Below are 17,146 nucleotides of genomic sequence, written 5' to 3' on the forward strand. Positions count from 1 at the left end.
ATCATTCAAATATATGATGCCTGGTTAAACAGGATGGCATTGCACATTTCACATATATTATGGCTGGCTAAAAGACATGAGACTGCATAATTCCCATATATGATATAGAAACTAAACAGGTGGCATTACAGAACATGTCTAAACTAAGCAGATGACATATATGATGTCAAAAGTAGGCACTGCAAGGCAACATATGCATGATATGACTAACATCATCATGCCAAGGTAGAGCAAACACCTTGGGGGTAAATAGGAGTGGTCAGCGGCGTCTGAATCCGCCTCAGAACAGATATCTTCCTCTGGATTACAATCTGGAGAGGGGTGGGGAGGGTTTGCCATTGAACCCACCATGGAGCGATGTCTGCATGACATTGTATTGCCGCGCAAAACTCTTCTCTTTTTCTCTACATGTTCAGCATGACTGTGTACAATATCTGACATGCATACGAAAAAATATGGTGAGATTATGTAAGGAGAGCATGCAGAAATTTAGAGTGATGGTAACAACCAGTGGATGGATCCAAAAATAATGATAGCAGGCTGATGATTGCTTTAAATTAATAAAAAGACAGATGATGATTGCTTTACTATTTGTTTCCCACCCAAGATGAACAACATAGGCATACCCTAGGTGAACCAGATATTAGACAGACATACTATTCATTGCTGCCTCGATATGTGCCCCACAACTAATTTAGAACTCAAGTTTGAACATTAATTTGGACCTGAGTTGGGAGTCCAAGAGCTGAACAGGACGATAAAGTAGCAGGTAAGTTTAAGCAATGCATAACATAAGCAGAAACAAAAGAGTGCGACCTCTCTTGTGGACCCGTGTACTCCTCAGGTTCATCTGCTGAGTCGATGATGGTGATGCCGTTGGGGTGGGTGCCGGCGGCAGGGAAGGAGATCTGAGGCGGCGAAAGACGGTCAGGAGTCGTGATGTCTGGTTTGGTGGATGCTTCTGTTGATGGAGCAGCTCAGGTGAGGTGGACGACGTCGCGGCAGGAGCAGGACAAACCACACAAAGTTCCCTTCGACACGTACCTGTAACTGAAGTAATTCTGTAAGGGCTCATTTGGCTTGCATGATTCTTAAAACGCAGGGATAGGAAAAACACCGGAATAGGATAGGAAAATGCACATGGTAAACAGAGCATTTGTAAACACAGGATTTCTGTCAACTTGGGTGTTTGGTTTACAGGAATTGGAAGAGCAGAGGAATGCAAAGAAACATGGCCAAAATAAAGAGAAACCATATGAAAGCGTGTACAGTTAGAATGTTATTCTGGCACTAATGCACTTGGTCTTGTTTTCATGCATAGGATTTTGAAAAGTAGGTCCAGGTGGATGTTTTGCTTCATTCCTTTCAACAAAATGCATGAATAATTGAATAGTAGAGTGCCATTGGAAAATTCCCTATTGCTATGTTTTTCCGTTGAACCAAAATAGCCCTAATGGATCGACGTGAATGTATAGTAATAAGTGATGCAACAAGTGTACAACCTCTTTGCCGTAGCCGTGTCGACCTCAGCATCATTGGGTTGGTCGCTGAAGCAGTTGAGGCAGAGGTGGCTGTCGGAGGTGTGGAGGAAGATCTGAGGAATCTGTAGACGGCGTCCAGGGCACTGCTCTGTTGTGATGGATCGTTCTGTCGTTGGAGCAGCTCCGGTGAGCCGTAAGACGTCAAGGCTGAAGCAGCACAAGACAGACATCGTCAATCTCAAGTGGGATTCTAATAGCATCTCCAATAGATGATGAAAAATGGATGTAAAATTAACATCACCAAAAACCACCTGACTACAACAGATGAGGTAAAAACTGTTGACTCTGAACTTAACTGTCGAAACTGAAATTAACTGTGGAATCTGAATGCTACTGTCGAAACTGAACGCAATGGTAGCAGAGAGGCACTTGACATGTAGTTTAGGGAGGGCCTGCAGTTCATCTTCAACCTGCACCCCCCTGAGCCGCCAGCCACCACCGGCCGAACCGCCGGCCCCAGCGCCGCCTCGCCGCCCCGAAACAACTCGCCACCGCCGCCCCGGCCAGCCCTCTAGGCCCCCCGCCCCCACCCTGAACCCTAAGATAGATAGTGGGGTACCTCTCCGGTGAGCCCCCGTCCCCGCTGCGGGTGGTTCTTCCTTAACTCCGGCGAACCCCCCCCCCCCAACCCCTGAAAATCGACTGACCCAAAATTCGATTCAGTCGACTGAAGTGTGGCTTAATCGGAGCAGAGCAGTAGCACGAGCGAGGGGGAGAGCAGCAGCAGCAGCTGGGCGACCGAGCGATCAAGCGAGAGCTAGAGCAGCAACAGAAGCAGCGCGAGCGAGCGAGCGAAAGCCGGAGCAGCAGCAGCAGATCCGGCTAGTATGGTCGCCGCCGCCGAAGGGGCCTCGCACTGGGGGAGAGCCGCCGTGGAGATGTCGCCCGCGGCGCCGGCTTCAAGGTAGCCACTCCATGGGGGTGCGGGATGGAACACCATCGACGCCGGGAGGTCGAGTAAAGCAGAAGGTGTGATGCGATGAGTGTACAACCTCTTTGGTGGCGCCGAGTAGGCCTCGGCTTCGTCCGAGGAGTCGGTGAGGATGCTGCAGTTCCGGTGGAGCAGGTTAAGGCGGCGCTGTGGGGATGGAGCAGCCGTGATAGACGAGGCGATCGTCGGAGAAGCTCCTTGGAGGTGGAGGACGGGGCGGCTGAACCGGCGGGACGGCGAGATGGACGACGGATCCTCATCCGGGGAGGTGGACGAGGGACGTCGAGCTGTTGCGGTGGACGACGTAGTCGGGGAAGAGGCTACGGCTGGGCAGCGGTGACGTGGCGGACGGAGGAGGGTGGGGTTTCGCGGCTGGAGCGGAGAGATTATGGCGGCCTGGGATTTCGAATGGCGAAAAGGGGGCGATGGGAGGGGGTGAAGCATGACTTAGGGACGCGCTTGTCCAAAATGTAGGGTGTGTTACAAAAGTACCCCCCACCGATTTGAACTAGCGGCCCTTTCGGCTCAGGGTTAGAAGGGGGATTTCGCGTGTCGGGATTTGGCAGCTGGAGGGAGTTTTCGCGCGCGTTGTAATTTCGGGATAGCAAGGCGCGGGTTGTGAAGGCGCCAGTTTTGGGAGCACGATATCTGAATTTTCGGGATATAACAAGACGCGGGTTGAATTTTAGGGACAAGCCTAACGTGTAGTAATATTGTACTTGTACGTACCAAATCAATTCGCACTTCCCTCAACCAAAAAGAAAACGAAAAAAATAAAACTATTCACACCACACAAAGAGAGAGTCTTGCCCCGTTTTACTATACAAATGCTATTCAAAGCTACTCCCTCCTTCCATCTATATAGGGCCTAATGCGTTTTTCGATGCTAACTTTGACCAAATATTAGAGCAATGATATATGACATGCAACTTACACAAAGCACACCGTTAACTTCGTCTGTGAAAGGTTCTTTCAATGATATAATTTTCACATTGTGCATGTCATGTACTATTAATCTTGTCAATAGTCAAAGGCGGTCTTAAAAATCTCATTACGCCCTATATAGATGGAAGGAGGGAGTATGAATCCATGTTATGTCCGATTAATTTTTTTCGCTTGCTGTATAATGCATGTAACCTACTCATACCAACATTTTAGTGCATTCCAAATGTCTATACTACCGCTGCAATTCGAACTAAATTTGAATTCGTTTCTCTATTTCAATAAGAATCTACAATCATGATTGTTGCCAACTTCAACCATCATTCGTGTATTACCTTAATAACACACCACATGATTACTATAGAGATAGATATGAACTATGTGTACTACATGAACTCGAATTCTATTTTTTGAATACACTTGATGTTGATTCCAAATAATAGTACATTTGATGTACTAACTATATATTCATAATCTAAACCATGTTCCATACGTACACCGTGTTTATCACACAAAGTATAGTGCCCCGCCCCCTACATTATGACAAGTATTTAGACCTGAGTTGCAAAAGCCACACATTAGCCCAAATTATAATCAATGTTCTACATTATGATATCTTCTTCAAGTATCCGTATCCACCTTTTTATAATGAATTATGATCTTTGTTCGTCTTTTACACCTTCACGATCCTCTTCTATTTGTAGCTAGCTAGCGCTAACTTTCTATCGTGCATGCACACGCCCGCCCCCCTCACACACCCTTAGCGTCCCCTCCATCGCGCACGTTCATTATTTCTCTTTAGGTCGTCCACCAGCGGTGTGTGTAGGCCCCCGGCTCCTTCTTTCTGGCACACACCGGTCGATATACCTCTCTAGCCAAGTGTGCCTACAACAAACACATATATACTTCCCCTCTTCTCTTCTCACCGTCCATGCCCCCATATGTCCAATACGATTCCACGCAGGTGCACACTCCCGCCCCTCTTTTCATTAATCACATGCTCGCACACTCCTCCCCCCTCGACATGGTAGGCCTCTCGCACCACCTCCTAGCCACACCCTCTCCCCCTGTCTGCCTCTCCGGACCTTATTTGCTTCTAACACATGCAGGCGTGTATATGAACTGATCTCCCTACATATAGCCAGGTCGACTATAATTCGTTTTCACCAAGCACCGATACACTTACCTCGCTAGTTATGTCTCTCCTTTTCTCGGACACACGACGGTTGATCTTCCTATGTAGTTACGCATGCTTACCACAACCATATCTTCTCCCCTCATCATCCTTGAATACCTCCCGACCCGTCTCTCACACGCACGTGCATAGACAGACAGACATCCCCCGCCCTCTCTTATTGATATTGCACTCATACCCTCCGTTTGTCTAGCAGGCCTCTCCCACCATTTGTGAGACGCCACTCCACCACCAACCCTCCGACGCTCTACCTTTGTCTTTTTCCCAACCTTATTCCTCTGCTACACATATCCATGGATGTCGATCGATCTCCCTCAATACATAGCTAGGTCTCTCTCCTTCCCCACACATATACTAGTCGACCGGTCTCTACCCCCCCCCCCACACACACCGATAGTCGAACGTTGTAGGTAGGTATCCATGCCACGGAGAAGAACTGCACCTCTGCCCTCTCAAATTCCAGTAGGCCAGCCGCCCTGTATCTTTGACGTGGGCAAACACAAATTCGATGGCACTCTTTATCGATCGCGCAGCCACACACTTCATCCCTGTTTTCAATTCTATCGATATCTCACGTCCATGACTCCGTTTCACACACATTGCATATGTTACGTTTTTCTGATTGAGATATCATCAACACATTGCCTCTGTTTCGCACAAACCATCTCTCTCACACCCACCCACGTACGTACCTGCACCTAAAGAAGAAGTGCACGCAGGACGCACGTACTCACGTCTCGTTCCCGGCCACACCCGCGCGGGTACACGGTGGAGTTCGTTTCTGTACGAAAAGGCAGCCCACGTGATAATTTGACGCGTGTAGCGGTTGTTTACTCGAAGGAGGGTCGGGTACCACGCCTAGAATATAAAACGATTGCCGTGGGGAAAATGGAAAAATGGGTTTGTCTCTCGTGAGTCTCGTCACACAATCTCACACAAGGCCGCCGTGGCCTCTCTCTCTCAGCGTTGGTCAGTGATCCGGCCGCATCCCGTCCGCCGGCGGAAAGGGAGGATGTGCATCGTCTCTCCGTTCGACGGCGTTGAGGCAGCTCGTCCCGATCTGCGGTACCCGCCGTTCTCTCTGACCAAGCTCCGGCGCGGTAGGGCCTTCGCCACTTGCTCGCTGCCGCAGTATGGGCAGATCCCGGCCGCCGGCGCCCTCCTAGTAACATCCCGACGACCCTCAGGTACAGCTTCCTCCGGCCTTGCTCCACTGCCCATCTTCCCACGTTGCTGCATGTGGATCTTCTTTAGTTGTTTGCTTAAATCGTATCTCGGCCGGCGTACTTTCCATCTTGCAATCTCGTCCTCAAACCATTTTTGATAAACCACCATGTGCTATCTTTCCCTTTTTACATGGAACATGCTTCTTTTTTGTCGGCGTATGTGTCTTCAACTCGTGTTATTGGGCAGTAATTGTTTCCTTTCGACCTCCTTTTGCAAACAGGGCTATCCATTTTCACCTCGTTGCTATTGCGACCTTTTGGTGAACTGCACAAATCACTTTTCTGAAGAGTGTTTTGTGCAGTTCCGCCAAAATGTCACACGGGCAACGTTTTTACATTTCTGTGGGACTGCGGAAAGGGAGATTGGTTTTGCTATCCTCCTCATCCAACTCCGTGCCTAATCTTCTCCAACAAGAAGTTAGTCCTAAAGAGAGATCGTAGAGGTGATCGGCTTCTATTTATGTGTGTTATGTTTCATCATCTAGTTCCACTATTATTGTAATCACACTGACTGGATATCTTTGCAAACAGGGATGGTCCGCCCGATTTTAGTGGAGCTGCACAAAATGATCGGATTGTGGTGTCCTTCATACACCTCTTTTTTGGCTACAGAGCTGGGTGAAACTAGCTGCCAAGCAATGAACACTGTGCCAAGGAAATGGAGCCATGCCTACGAACAACATCGATCAATTATATTTTTTTCTTTATTTGTACACCTTCTCACAACTTTGTCTTCAGTTGTGATGTGAATATTGGCGCTGATCTGCGAACCATTGAGATGCATTAGCCATGGTAGTTTCATTTGTATTTGATGGAATGTTGTAACGAGATAATCTCGAGGCAAGACACATGAATCCTAAGTTGAAACCTTTTTTTCCTGCGGGAACCAGAGTTGAAACCTTCATAGCATCACAGTACAATTTCATCAAAATTATGCGTACATATAAACAAATCCTGAAGGATTGATAGCAATGCCAGAAACAATTCAACTTCGTTTCGCCGACATGTTGGACATCCTTCATCCGGCTCCACCTGCCATGCAGCAATATTGAGTGCACAACACAACTTCAGGGAAAGATTCACCCCGGTCGTTGCGCCGCAGTAGTAATGACTAGTGAGCAGTCAAATCACAGAGCCCCACCTTCGCCACAGTAAGTTGCTCGGACGAAGCAACCATCATTTCTCTGTTCCTTGAATCCGCTGGTACTCCCATATTCCCACAGTAATAAGTTGCTCGGGCGAATCAACCATCACTATATCCGCTCACGTGTGATGACCACAGGAGCTATCCATTCAGATTGCATGTTAAAAAAATAAAGGTCGATAACTAATGCGGCAAACTTTCAAAAAAAAACTAATGCGGCACCTCGGGCCAACGCGGCCAGATCGCATTTTGCACGAGAAATTACACACCATGTTTCGTTGACATGTGGTCCCGTTCCAACATATCAGTGAGACGACGGCGAGTAGTAGGAGTATTTCCGAACCGACGTGTAGGCCGGGGCGCCCCTTCGTGAACCGTGGCAAACTGGCAACCGTCCACCGACTCTTCGCCTTTCCCTCTCGATTTGGAACTGCTGTCGCACGCTCTTCCTCTCCCTCCTCCATTTTCCTTCAGCCCTTCACGCTTTCTTCTGCCATTGTTCGATCGTCTTCTCCATGGAGGGAACAGGACGGAAACGACCCCGTTATTCTTGCCCCGATCTGAAAGATGACGTGGTGGAGGAACTCATTGATCGGTGCGACGTCATCACCTCGGCTAGCATGGCAGGTTCGTTCAAGCCCATTCTTGACTCAACTAATAACATCATTACAAGGAACCCAAGAGTCAAGGAGCGGTTTGATCTCCCCTATCTTCTTCGCCGTGACCCTGATGACTGGCGCCGTCACGACGGAGGCCTCGCCCTGTGCAAGTTGATGCCGCTTGATAATGATACGTATGATGTTAAGATGCCATCGCTTGAGGGCAAGGCTTGGGCAGGCGCAAATGGAGATTGGGTTGTTTACATTGGGTCCAACTGCGAGTGGGAACTTGTGAATGTGTACACTCGTGACCGGGTTCCACTTCCAAAAATCTCAGCAGACTGCCCAGAGGTTGAGCACACCGGTATTGTACGCACGTTCAAATACAATCATGGTGACTGTCTTCTACGGAAGATAGCAATTTCTCGAGTTCCCACCCGCTCTTGGAATTACAACAACTATGAAGTTGTTGCTATCTTCGACAAGCTTGTTGCCGTCGTTGCTGGTTTGACTCGATGGACATTGCTCAAAAATCAGTTTCTGTACACGCATGAGTACTGTGATGCAATTCAATACGAGGGCCTTGTGTTTGCTGCCACCACTCGTGGCACTGTTTTTGCATGGAATCGTTATGATTTCGGTACGTTTGTCTTCCACCGTAATTATAATTGTTTCATCCACATGCATGCGGGTTAGCAAGTTTCCCTTTACTAATTAACCTTCTTCTTGTGTTTCCAAGGTCCTGTGAACATTCCACCACCTATACTTGAAAAAATTTATAACCAAGGGGGAGATGACGATGGTGATGATCACGAGCATGAGGACGAGCAGCGCCCATATACTCGTTGGCGCCTGGCAACTAATTCCGATGGATCACCTCTTCTCGTGTGTATACAGCCCACTGATGATGTTACTGCTAAGGAAGCAGGTGTAGTCTCCCATGGTCGCACTCTCCGGACCTATTCCAACACCCGTTGCATGGTATTCGGGATGGATACTAGTGTGCTAGCGCCAACACCTTCTCCCTGGTACAGAATTGATAGTCTTGGAGAAAACTCGCTCTTCCTTGGACAAAACTATCCGATGATGGTGAAAGGCGATCCAACTGCTGTTGACACAATGTTACTAGCACCATTTATGAGAAGCAACTGTGTCTATACCTCGGACATTAGCGTGGTTCCCTACCCTGGTACTGATATAGTAGGCCGCTTCAGCCTGGATGATCAGTCCTGCGTTGGTCTCGAGATCGACAATAGATGCCCCGTCCCAGAGAATCACTTGTGGTTCAAAGCAAGCGTTTCCAACGCCGAGGAATGGTTGAGTTGAAGTTCATTTCATTGCTTGTTATTTGTTGTGTGGTGAAAACTTTAGTATTTATAATGTATCCTCGTTGTCGATGTGGGTTGATGACCTGTTGTATGTAATAAAATGATATGCCTGTGATAAACTTACTAAATTTATGAATGGCTTTCGAGTTGCTTCTGTGAGTGAGTGGTGCGATGAGGCAAAAAAATATTTTCCGAATACATAATTGTACGTGCATTGCAACAGGTTATCGGATGAGGCCAATCAACAATAGTAGTACACTATTTGTACTAGCTTCACATGCTTCGCGCGTCGTGCGGGTGTTTTTACTGTAGCCATATTGTACTACGTAACCAGCACCTCGAATCCTCGATACTAGTAGTACTATATAGTAAGTAGTAGGAGTAGTAGGGTGGCATGGGCCAGAACAAGCATTCACGTCCAGGAGTACGGCACACGCCACCAGCACGACTTCCATCTGACACCATATTTCTTGGAGTCCGTGCTAGAGCAATCTCTTCAACCTCATCGTTTCTCTAACTCAGCCATCGCGCGGCGGGCGAGGTGGGGGTTTGCCGATAGTCGGTTTCCTCAACTGCGGTCCCACTTGTAAGGCCAACTCCAACGCTCTATCAATATATGGATGTACTCTTCTTCCCAATACAAAAACTTGCATCCATTCTACTCCCTCCGTTCTACTACCTCCGTCCTGGTTTATAGGTCCCCTTTGTAGTTTGTGTCAAATTTTGACTAAAGATTTAACTAACAAAATGTTAATGCATGTCAAGAAAAATTATCTCATTGGATTCGTATTTGAACATAGTTTTCAAAAATATAATGTTTGGTGACATGCGTAAACATTTTGTTAGTTTAATCTATGGTCAAAATTTGGCACGAAATATAATGGGGACCAATAAACCCGGACGGAGGTAGTATTTGTCAAAATATATATGTATCTAGACATGTTTTAGTATATAGGCACATCCATTTTTGGACAAATGGAAGTCAAGTATTTTGGAACGGAGGGAGTACACAATAAATTTTTAAGTTAGCACAACTAGTCTAATCCGAGAGCACAACCGAAGATTTGGTCGGGTTCTTCCTCCTTTTGCCGACACGTGGGACATCCAGCATCCAGGTCGTGTCATGAAAGAAAATAGAGTGGTAGTTGATAAGTTGAAGCCACGAGATGTGCATCTTGGGTTAAACTGTAAATAGAATCTTACTACTCTTGAGTAACTCCAAAAGCGGCCACCGAAGATCTTTCTTGGATTTGTTTTTCATCACCAGCACGTCGAGGTGAAAGATGTGCAGGTTCAGTGGGTCCTCTTGCGTTTTCACTGACATGTGGGGCCGCATGTGAGCAAACAGACGATGGGCTCCGCGCGTCCGCTGGCTGGCTGAGAAGAGAGATAGAGGAGGGCTGAGCACGGACTGCAGGAAATTTGTTCTACGTAACCAGCACCTTGATATTCGCGTGTGGTTGTTTCTAGAATAAAAAAAGGAGGTACCTCTACTTATGTTACTCCCACTACGCCTAGCCTAAGGTTAGTAGGTGACCTTGCGCTTGGCTCTTCGCCTCTTCCGGAAGTCGATGGTTCTACAGTAGTGCTTCTGGCAATCTGACACCAAATGAACTGCTGCACGTCCACCGCTTGTAAGCAAAAGTTTCTCCTCGTGCTGCGAGCCACTGCGCACGCGTTGGCGAGGGAGAAGGCGTAATCAAGCTTCTCGTCGTTCTTCGAGTTGACGGGACACATCAAAGTTATTTACTAGTAGTACGTACTCTCTCCAAAAAAGGGCTGACCATGTCATTGCTACCATCCCGTGCTCCGTCGTTGAGTACGTGCACTATTCACGTGCCATTCACGTGCCATCAAGGAGAAAAAATATTGCGTAGGTGCCATCGAAGTGCACGACTCACTTACGGAAAAGGGTTTCCCCCCGCTTCCCCCCCCCCACATGACTCACTTACGCACTGCTTATCTGATTATCTCCATTTTCTTGCATGACACGTGCACCTTGATGCTAGATGTCTCGCGTGTTGGGAAAAGGATGACAAAGCTCGCGTAAAAGAAAAGAGTTGAAGAGCATAGATTCTCGACGACCGAGGAGGAGCAAGGAACCTCGCGGTGGAGCGTCTGCAAGGAACCTTGAGCGTTTTCCCCTATTTTTTACCGCCTGCCCACCTATAAACAACTAAAAGAACATGAACTTTTCGCTAACCACTAGAAACGGTACATCAGGATGCTAAGTTGAAGATGTTTTATACTCCCTCTGTTCCCAAATATAAGTCTTTTTAGATATTTCAACAAGGGACTACATACGAAACAAAATGAGTGAATCTACACTCTAAAATATGTACACAAGCCAATGCACTAACTCCATCCGATCCAACTCATGCACATACGTGCACAGCATGGAGCACACAACGCATGTACACAAGACGTGCATGCACACGCGCTCGGCCGCAGAATGCACGTGAATAACACATGCATGCGCACACACTCGGCTGCATGGAGGCGTGCGCCATCCGCGGCGACGTCTGGTTCGTCGTGCTACGGCGAAGCTCGCATGCAATGGCGCATACACATCTCTTGCAGCACCTCTTTGCCGTCGTTGCTCAACTACTAGTCGGAGACGAAGACGACCGCAGCCTCGGCCTTAGAGCTAGCACCGATGGAAAAACACGCACGCTGCACGCACACGAGCACATATGGAGTGCCCACGATGTGGTGGTGGTGCGTCCCCAGTCGCCTCTACTCCTTCTGCGCACGTTGTCTATCAAGGCGGCTGCATGCTAATGATGATGTGGGTGAGATATTCTAGGACTCAAATGATGACGAGGAAAATTATGAGACACAAGGTGACGTACACCATCAAGGTCCACGGTCAAGGGGGTGCTAGCAAGTGCTTAGATGTGCTTAGAGCAAGTACAATAGAGCTGAGTCAGTGGGCTATAAGGAATAAATAGTAGTAGTATATTTCTGCTTAGTTGGAGGAAAGAGAAGAGAAGAGAGAAGGTAAGTGGGCTCTTCGTGAAGAGCCAGCTCTAGCATGTGCTCCTAGGCACTTTGTACATGTTGACTATAAGATGGGCTGTAGGCTTATAGCCAGCAGCTGGCTATACTATTAATGCTCTTTAGATGAGGTGCTAAGTGCATTAAATGGCTTAGTAACTCAAGTGTTCAATGCATAGGTGCTTAGTTTATTGGTGCCACATCATATTTTATGCCTACGTGGCAGGCTTAGCAGCAATACATGGTGGAGCACTGGGAGAGGCCAAGGCTGGTCATAGTGGGGAGTAACTTGTACTGTAACATATTACTATGTTACTCTAAACATCTCTGTAAACCGGAAAGGAGGGAGTGTTGGGGAACGTAGCAGAAATTCAAAATTTTCCTACGTGTCACCAAGATCTATCTATGGAGAGACTAGCAACGAGGGGAAGGAGAGTGCATCTACATACCCTTGTAGATCGCTAAGCGGAAGCGTTCAAGTGAACGGGGTTGATGGAGTCGTACTCGTCGTGATTCAGATCTCCGATGATCCTAGTGCCGAACGGACGGCACCTCCGCGTTCAACACACGTACAGCTCGACGATGTCTCCCACGCCTTGATCCAGCAAGGAGGGAGGGAGAGGTTGAGGAAGACTCCATCCAGCAGCAGCACAACGGCGTGGTGGTGATGGAGGAGCGTGGCAATCCTGCAGGGCTTCGCCAAGCACCTACGGGAGAGGAGGAGGTGTCACGGGAGGGAGGGAGGCGCCAAGGGCTCAGGTATAGATGCCCTCCCTCCCCTCCACTATATATAGGGGCAGGGGAGATGGGGAGGCGCAGCCTTGCCCCTCCTCCAAGGAAGGGGTGCGGCTAAGAGGGGGGGAGGAGTCCATCCTCCCCAAGGCACCTCGGAGGTGCCTTCCCCCTTTAGGACTCTCCCCTTTTCCTCCACTCTTGGCGCATGGGCCTCTAGGGGCTGGTGCCCTTTGCCCATGTAGGCCAAGGCGCACCCCTACAGCCCATGTGCCCCCGGGGCAGGTGGACCCACCCGGTGGGCCCCCGGGACCCTTCCGGTGGTCCCGGTACAATACCGATGACCCCGAAACTTGTCCCGATGGCCGAAACATGACTTCCTATATATAAATCTTTACCTCCGGACCATTCCGGAACTCCTCGTGATGTCCGGGATCTCATCCGGGACTCCGAACAACATTCGGTAACCACATACAAACTTCCTTTATAACCCTAGCGTCATCGAACCTTAAGTGTGTAGACCCTACGGGTTCGGGAGACATGCAGACATGACCGAGACGTTCTCCGGTCAATAACCAACAACCGGATCTGGATTCCCATGTTGGCTCCCACATGTTCCACGATGATCTCATCGGATGAACCACGATGTCAAGGACTCAATCAATCCCGTATACAATTCCCTTTGTCTAGCGGTATGGTACTTGCCCGAGATTCGATCGTCGGTATACCGATACCTTGTTCAATCTCGTTACCGGCAAGTCTCTTTACTCGTTCCGTAACACATCATCCCGTAATCAACCCCTTGGTCACATTGTGCACATTATGATGATGTCCTACCGAGTGGGCCCAGAGATACCTCTCCATTTACACGGAGTGACAAAATCCCAATCTCGATTCGTGCCAACCCAACAGACACTTTCAGAGATACCCGTAGTGTACCTTTATAGCCACCCAGTTACGTTGTGACGTTTGGCACACCCAAAGCACTCCTACGGTATCCGGGAGTTGCACAATCTCATGGTCTAAGGAAATGATACTTGACATTAGAAATGCTTTAGCATACGAACTACATGATCTTGTGCTAGGCTTAGGATTGGGTCTTGTCCATCACATCATTCTCCTAATGATGTGATCCCGTTATCAACGACATCCAATGTCCATGGTCAGGAAACCGTAACCATCTATTGATCAACGAGCTAGTCAACTAGAGGCTTACTAGGGACATGGTGTTGTCTGTGTATCCACACATGTATCTGAGTTTCCTATCAATACAATTCTAGCATGGATAATAAACGATTATCATGAACAAGGAAATATAATAATAATCAATTTATTATTGCCTCTAGGGCATATTTCCAACAGTCTCCCACTTGCACTAGAGTCAATAATCTAGTTCACATCGATATGTGATTAACACTCAAGGTCACATCCCCATGTGACTAACACCCAAAGAGTTTACTAGAGTCAATAATCTAGTTCACATTTACCATGTGATTAACACTTGATGAGTTCTGGGTTTGATCATGTTACGCTTGTGAGAGAGGTTATAGTCAACGGGTCTGAACCTTTCAGATCCGTGTGTGCTTTACAAATCTCTATGTCATCTCCTAGATGCAGCTACCACGTTCTATTTGGGGCTATTCCAAATAACTGTTCTACTTGGAGCTATTCTAAATTGTTGCTCCATTATACGTATCCGGTATCTCTACTCAGAGCTATCCGGATAGGTGTTAAGCTTGCATCGACGTAACCCTTTACGACGAACTCTTTTACCACCTCCATAATTGAGAAAATTCCTTAGTCCACTAGTTACTAAGGATAACTTTGACCGCTGTCCTGTGATCCATTCTTGGATCACTCTTGTACCCCTTGACTAACTCATGGTAAAGCACACTTCAGGTGTGGTACATAGCATAGCATACTTTAGAGCCTATGTCTTAAGCATAGGGGACGACCTTCGTTCCTTTCTCTCTATTCTGCCATGGTCGAGCTTTAAGTCTTAACTTCATACCTTACAACTTAGGCAAGAACTCCTTCTTTGACTGATCCATCTTGAACACCTTCAAGATCACGTCAAGGCATGTGCTCATTTGAAAGTACTATTAAGCATTTTGATCTATCCTTATAGATCTTGATGCTCAATGTTCAAGTAGCTTAATCCAGGTTTTCCATTGAAAACACTTTCCAAATAACCCTACATGCTTTCCAAAAATTCTACGTCATTTCTGATCATTAATATGTCAACAACATATACTCATCAGAAATTCTATAGTGCTCCCACTCACTTCTTTGGAAATACAAGTTTCTCATAAACTTTGTATACACCCAAAATCTTTGATCATCATCAAAGCATACATTCCAACTCCGAGATGCTCACTCCAGTCCTCAGAAGGATTGCTGGAGCTTTGCATACTTATTAGCATATTTCAGGATAGACAAAACCTTCCGGTTGTATCACATACAACCTTTCCTCAAGAATCGTCGAGGAAACAATGTTTTGACATCCTATCTGCAAGATTTCATAAATAATGCAGTAATTGCTAATATAATTCCAACAGATTCTTAGCAACGCTACGAGTGAGAAAGTCTCATCGTAGTCAACTCCTTGAACTTGTCGAAAAACATCTTAACGACAAGTCGAGCTTTCTCAATGGTGACACTTACCATCATTGTCTGTCTTCCTTTTGAAATCCATCTGTACTCATACATGGATCCTCTCTTGGATTTTATGGCCTCAAGCCATTTATCGGAATCCGGGCCCACCATCGCTTCTCCATAGCTCGTAGGTTCATTGTTGTCTAGCAACATGACTTTCAAGACAGGATTACTGTACCACTCTGAAGTAGTACGTATCCTTGTCACCCTACGAGGTTTGGGAGTGACTTGATCTGAAGTTTCATGATCACTATCATAAGCTTCTACTTCAATTGGTGTAGGTGCCACAGGAACAACTTCCTGTGCCCTGCTACACACTGGTTGAACTGATGGTTCAATAACCTCATCAAGTCTCCACCATCCTCCCACTCAATTCTTTCGAGAGAAACCTTTCCTCGAGAAAGGACCCAATTCTAGAAACAATTCATATTGCTTTCGGATCTGAATTAGGAGGTATACCCAACTGTTTTGGGTGTCCTATGAAGATGTACTTTATCCGCTTTGGGTTCGAGCTTAATCCTGAAACTTTTTCACATAAGCGTCGCAGCCCCAAACTTTTAAGAAATGATAGCTTAGGTTTCTCTAAACCATAATTCATACGGTGTCATCTCAACGAAATTACGTGGTGCCCTATTTAAAGTGAATGTGGTTGTCTTTAATGCCTAACCCATAAACTGTCGTGGCAGTTCGATAAGAGACATCATGGTATGCATCATATCCAATAGGGTGCAACTATGATGTTCGGACACACCATCACACTATGGTGTTCCAGGCGGTATTAATTGTGAAACAATTTCCACAATGTCTTAATTGTGTGCCAAAACTCGTAATTCAGATATTCATCTCTATGATCATATCATAGATCTTTTATCCTCTTGTCACGACGATCTTTCAACTTCACACTGAAATTACTTGAACCTTTCAATAATTCAGACTCGTGATTCATCAAGTAAATATACTCAACATCTACTCGAATCATCTGTGAAGTAAGAACATAACGATATTCACTGCATGCCTCAGCACTCATTGGAGTGCACACATCAAAATGTGTTACTTCCAACAAGTTGCTATCTTGTTCCATCTTACTGAAAACAAGGCTTTTCAGTCATCTTGCCCATGTGGTATGATTTGCATGTCCCAAGTGAGTCAAAATCAAGTGAGTCAAAACGGTCCATTTGCATGGAGTTTCTTCATGCATATACACCAATAGACATGGTTCGCATGTCTCAAACTTTTCAAAAACGAGTGAGCCCAAAGATCCATCAATATGGAGCTTCTTCATGCGTTTTATACCGATATGACTTACGTGGCAGTGCCACAAGTAGGTGGTACGATCATTACTATCTTTTGGCATGAACATGTGTATCACTACGATCGAGATTTAATAAACCATTCATTTTAGGTGTAAGTCCATTGAAGGTATTATTCAAATAAACAGAGTAACCATTATTCTCCTTAAATGAATAACCGTATTGCGATAGACGTAATCCAATCATGTCTATGCTCAACGCAAACACCAAATAACAATTATTTAGGTTTAACACCAATCTCTTTGGTAGAGGGAGCGTGCGATGCTTGATCATATCAAGCTTGGAAAAACTTCCAACACATATCCTCAGCTCACCTTTAGCTAGTCTCCGTTTATTCCGTAGCCTTTTGTTTCGAGTTACTAACACTTAGCAACCGAACCGGTATCTAATACCCTGGTGCTACTAGGAGTACTAGCAAAGTACACATTAACACAATGTATATCCAATATACTTCTATCGACCTTGCCAGCCTTCTTATCTACCAAGTATCTAGGGTAATTCTGCTCTAGTGGTTGTTCCCCTTATTACAAAAGCACTTAGTCTCGG

This window comes from Triticum aestivum, chromosome 3B (genome assembly GCF_018294505.1).
Source record: "Triticum aestivum cultivar Chinese Spring chromosome 3B, IWGSC CS RefSeq v2.1, whole genome shotgun sequence".
NCBI classification, from domain to species: Eukaryota; Viridiplantae; Streptophyta; class Magnoliopsida; order Poales; family Poaceae; genus Triticum; species Triticum aestivum.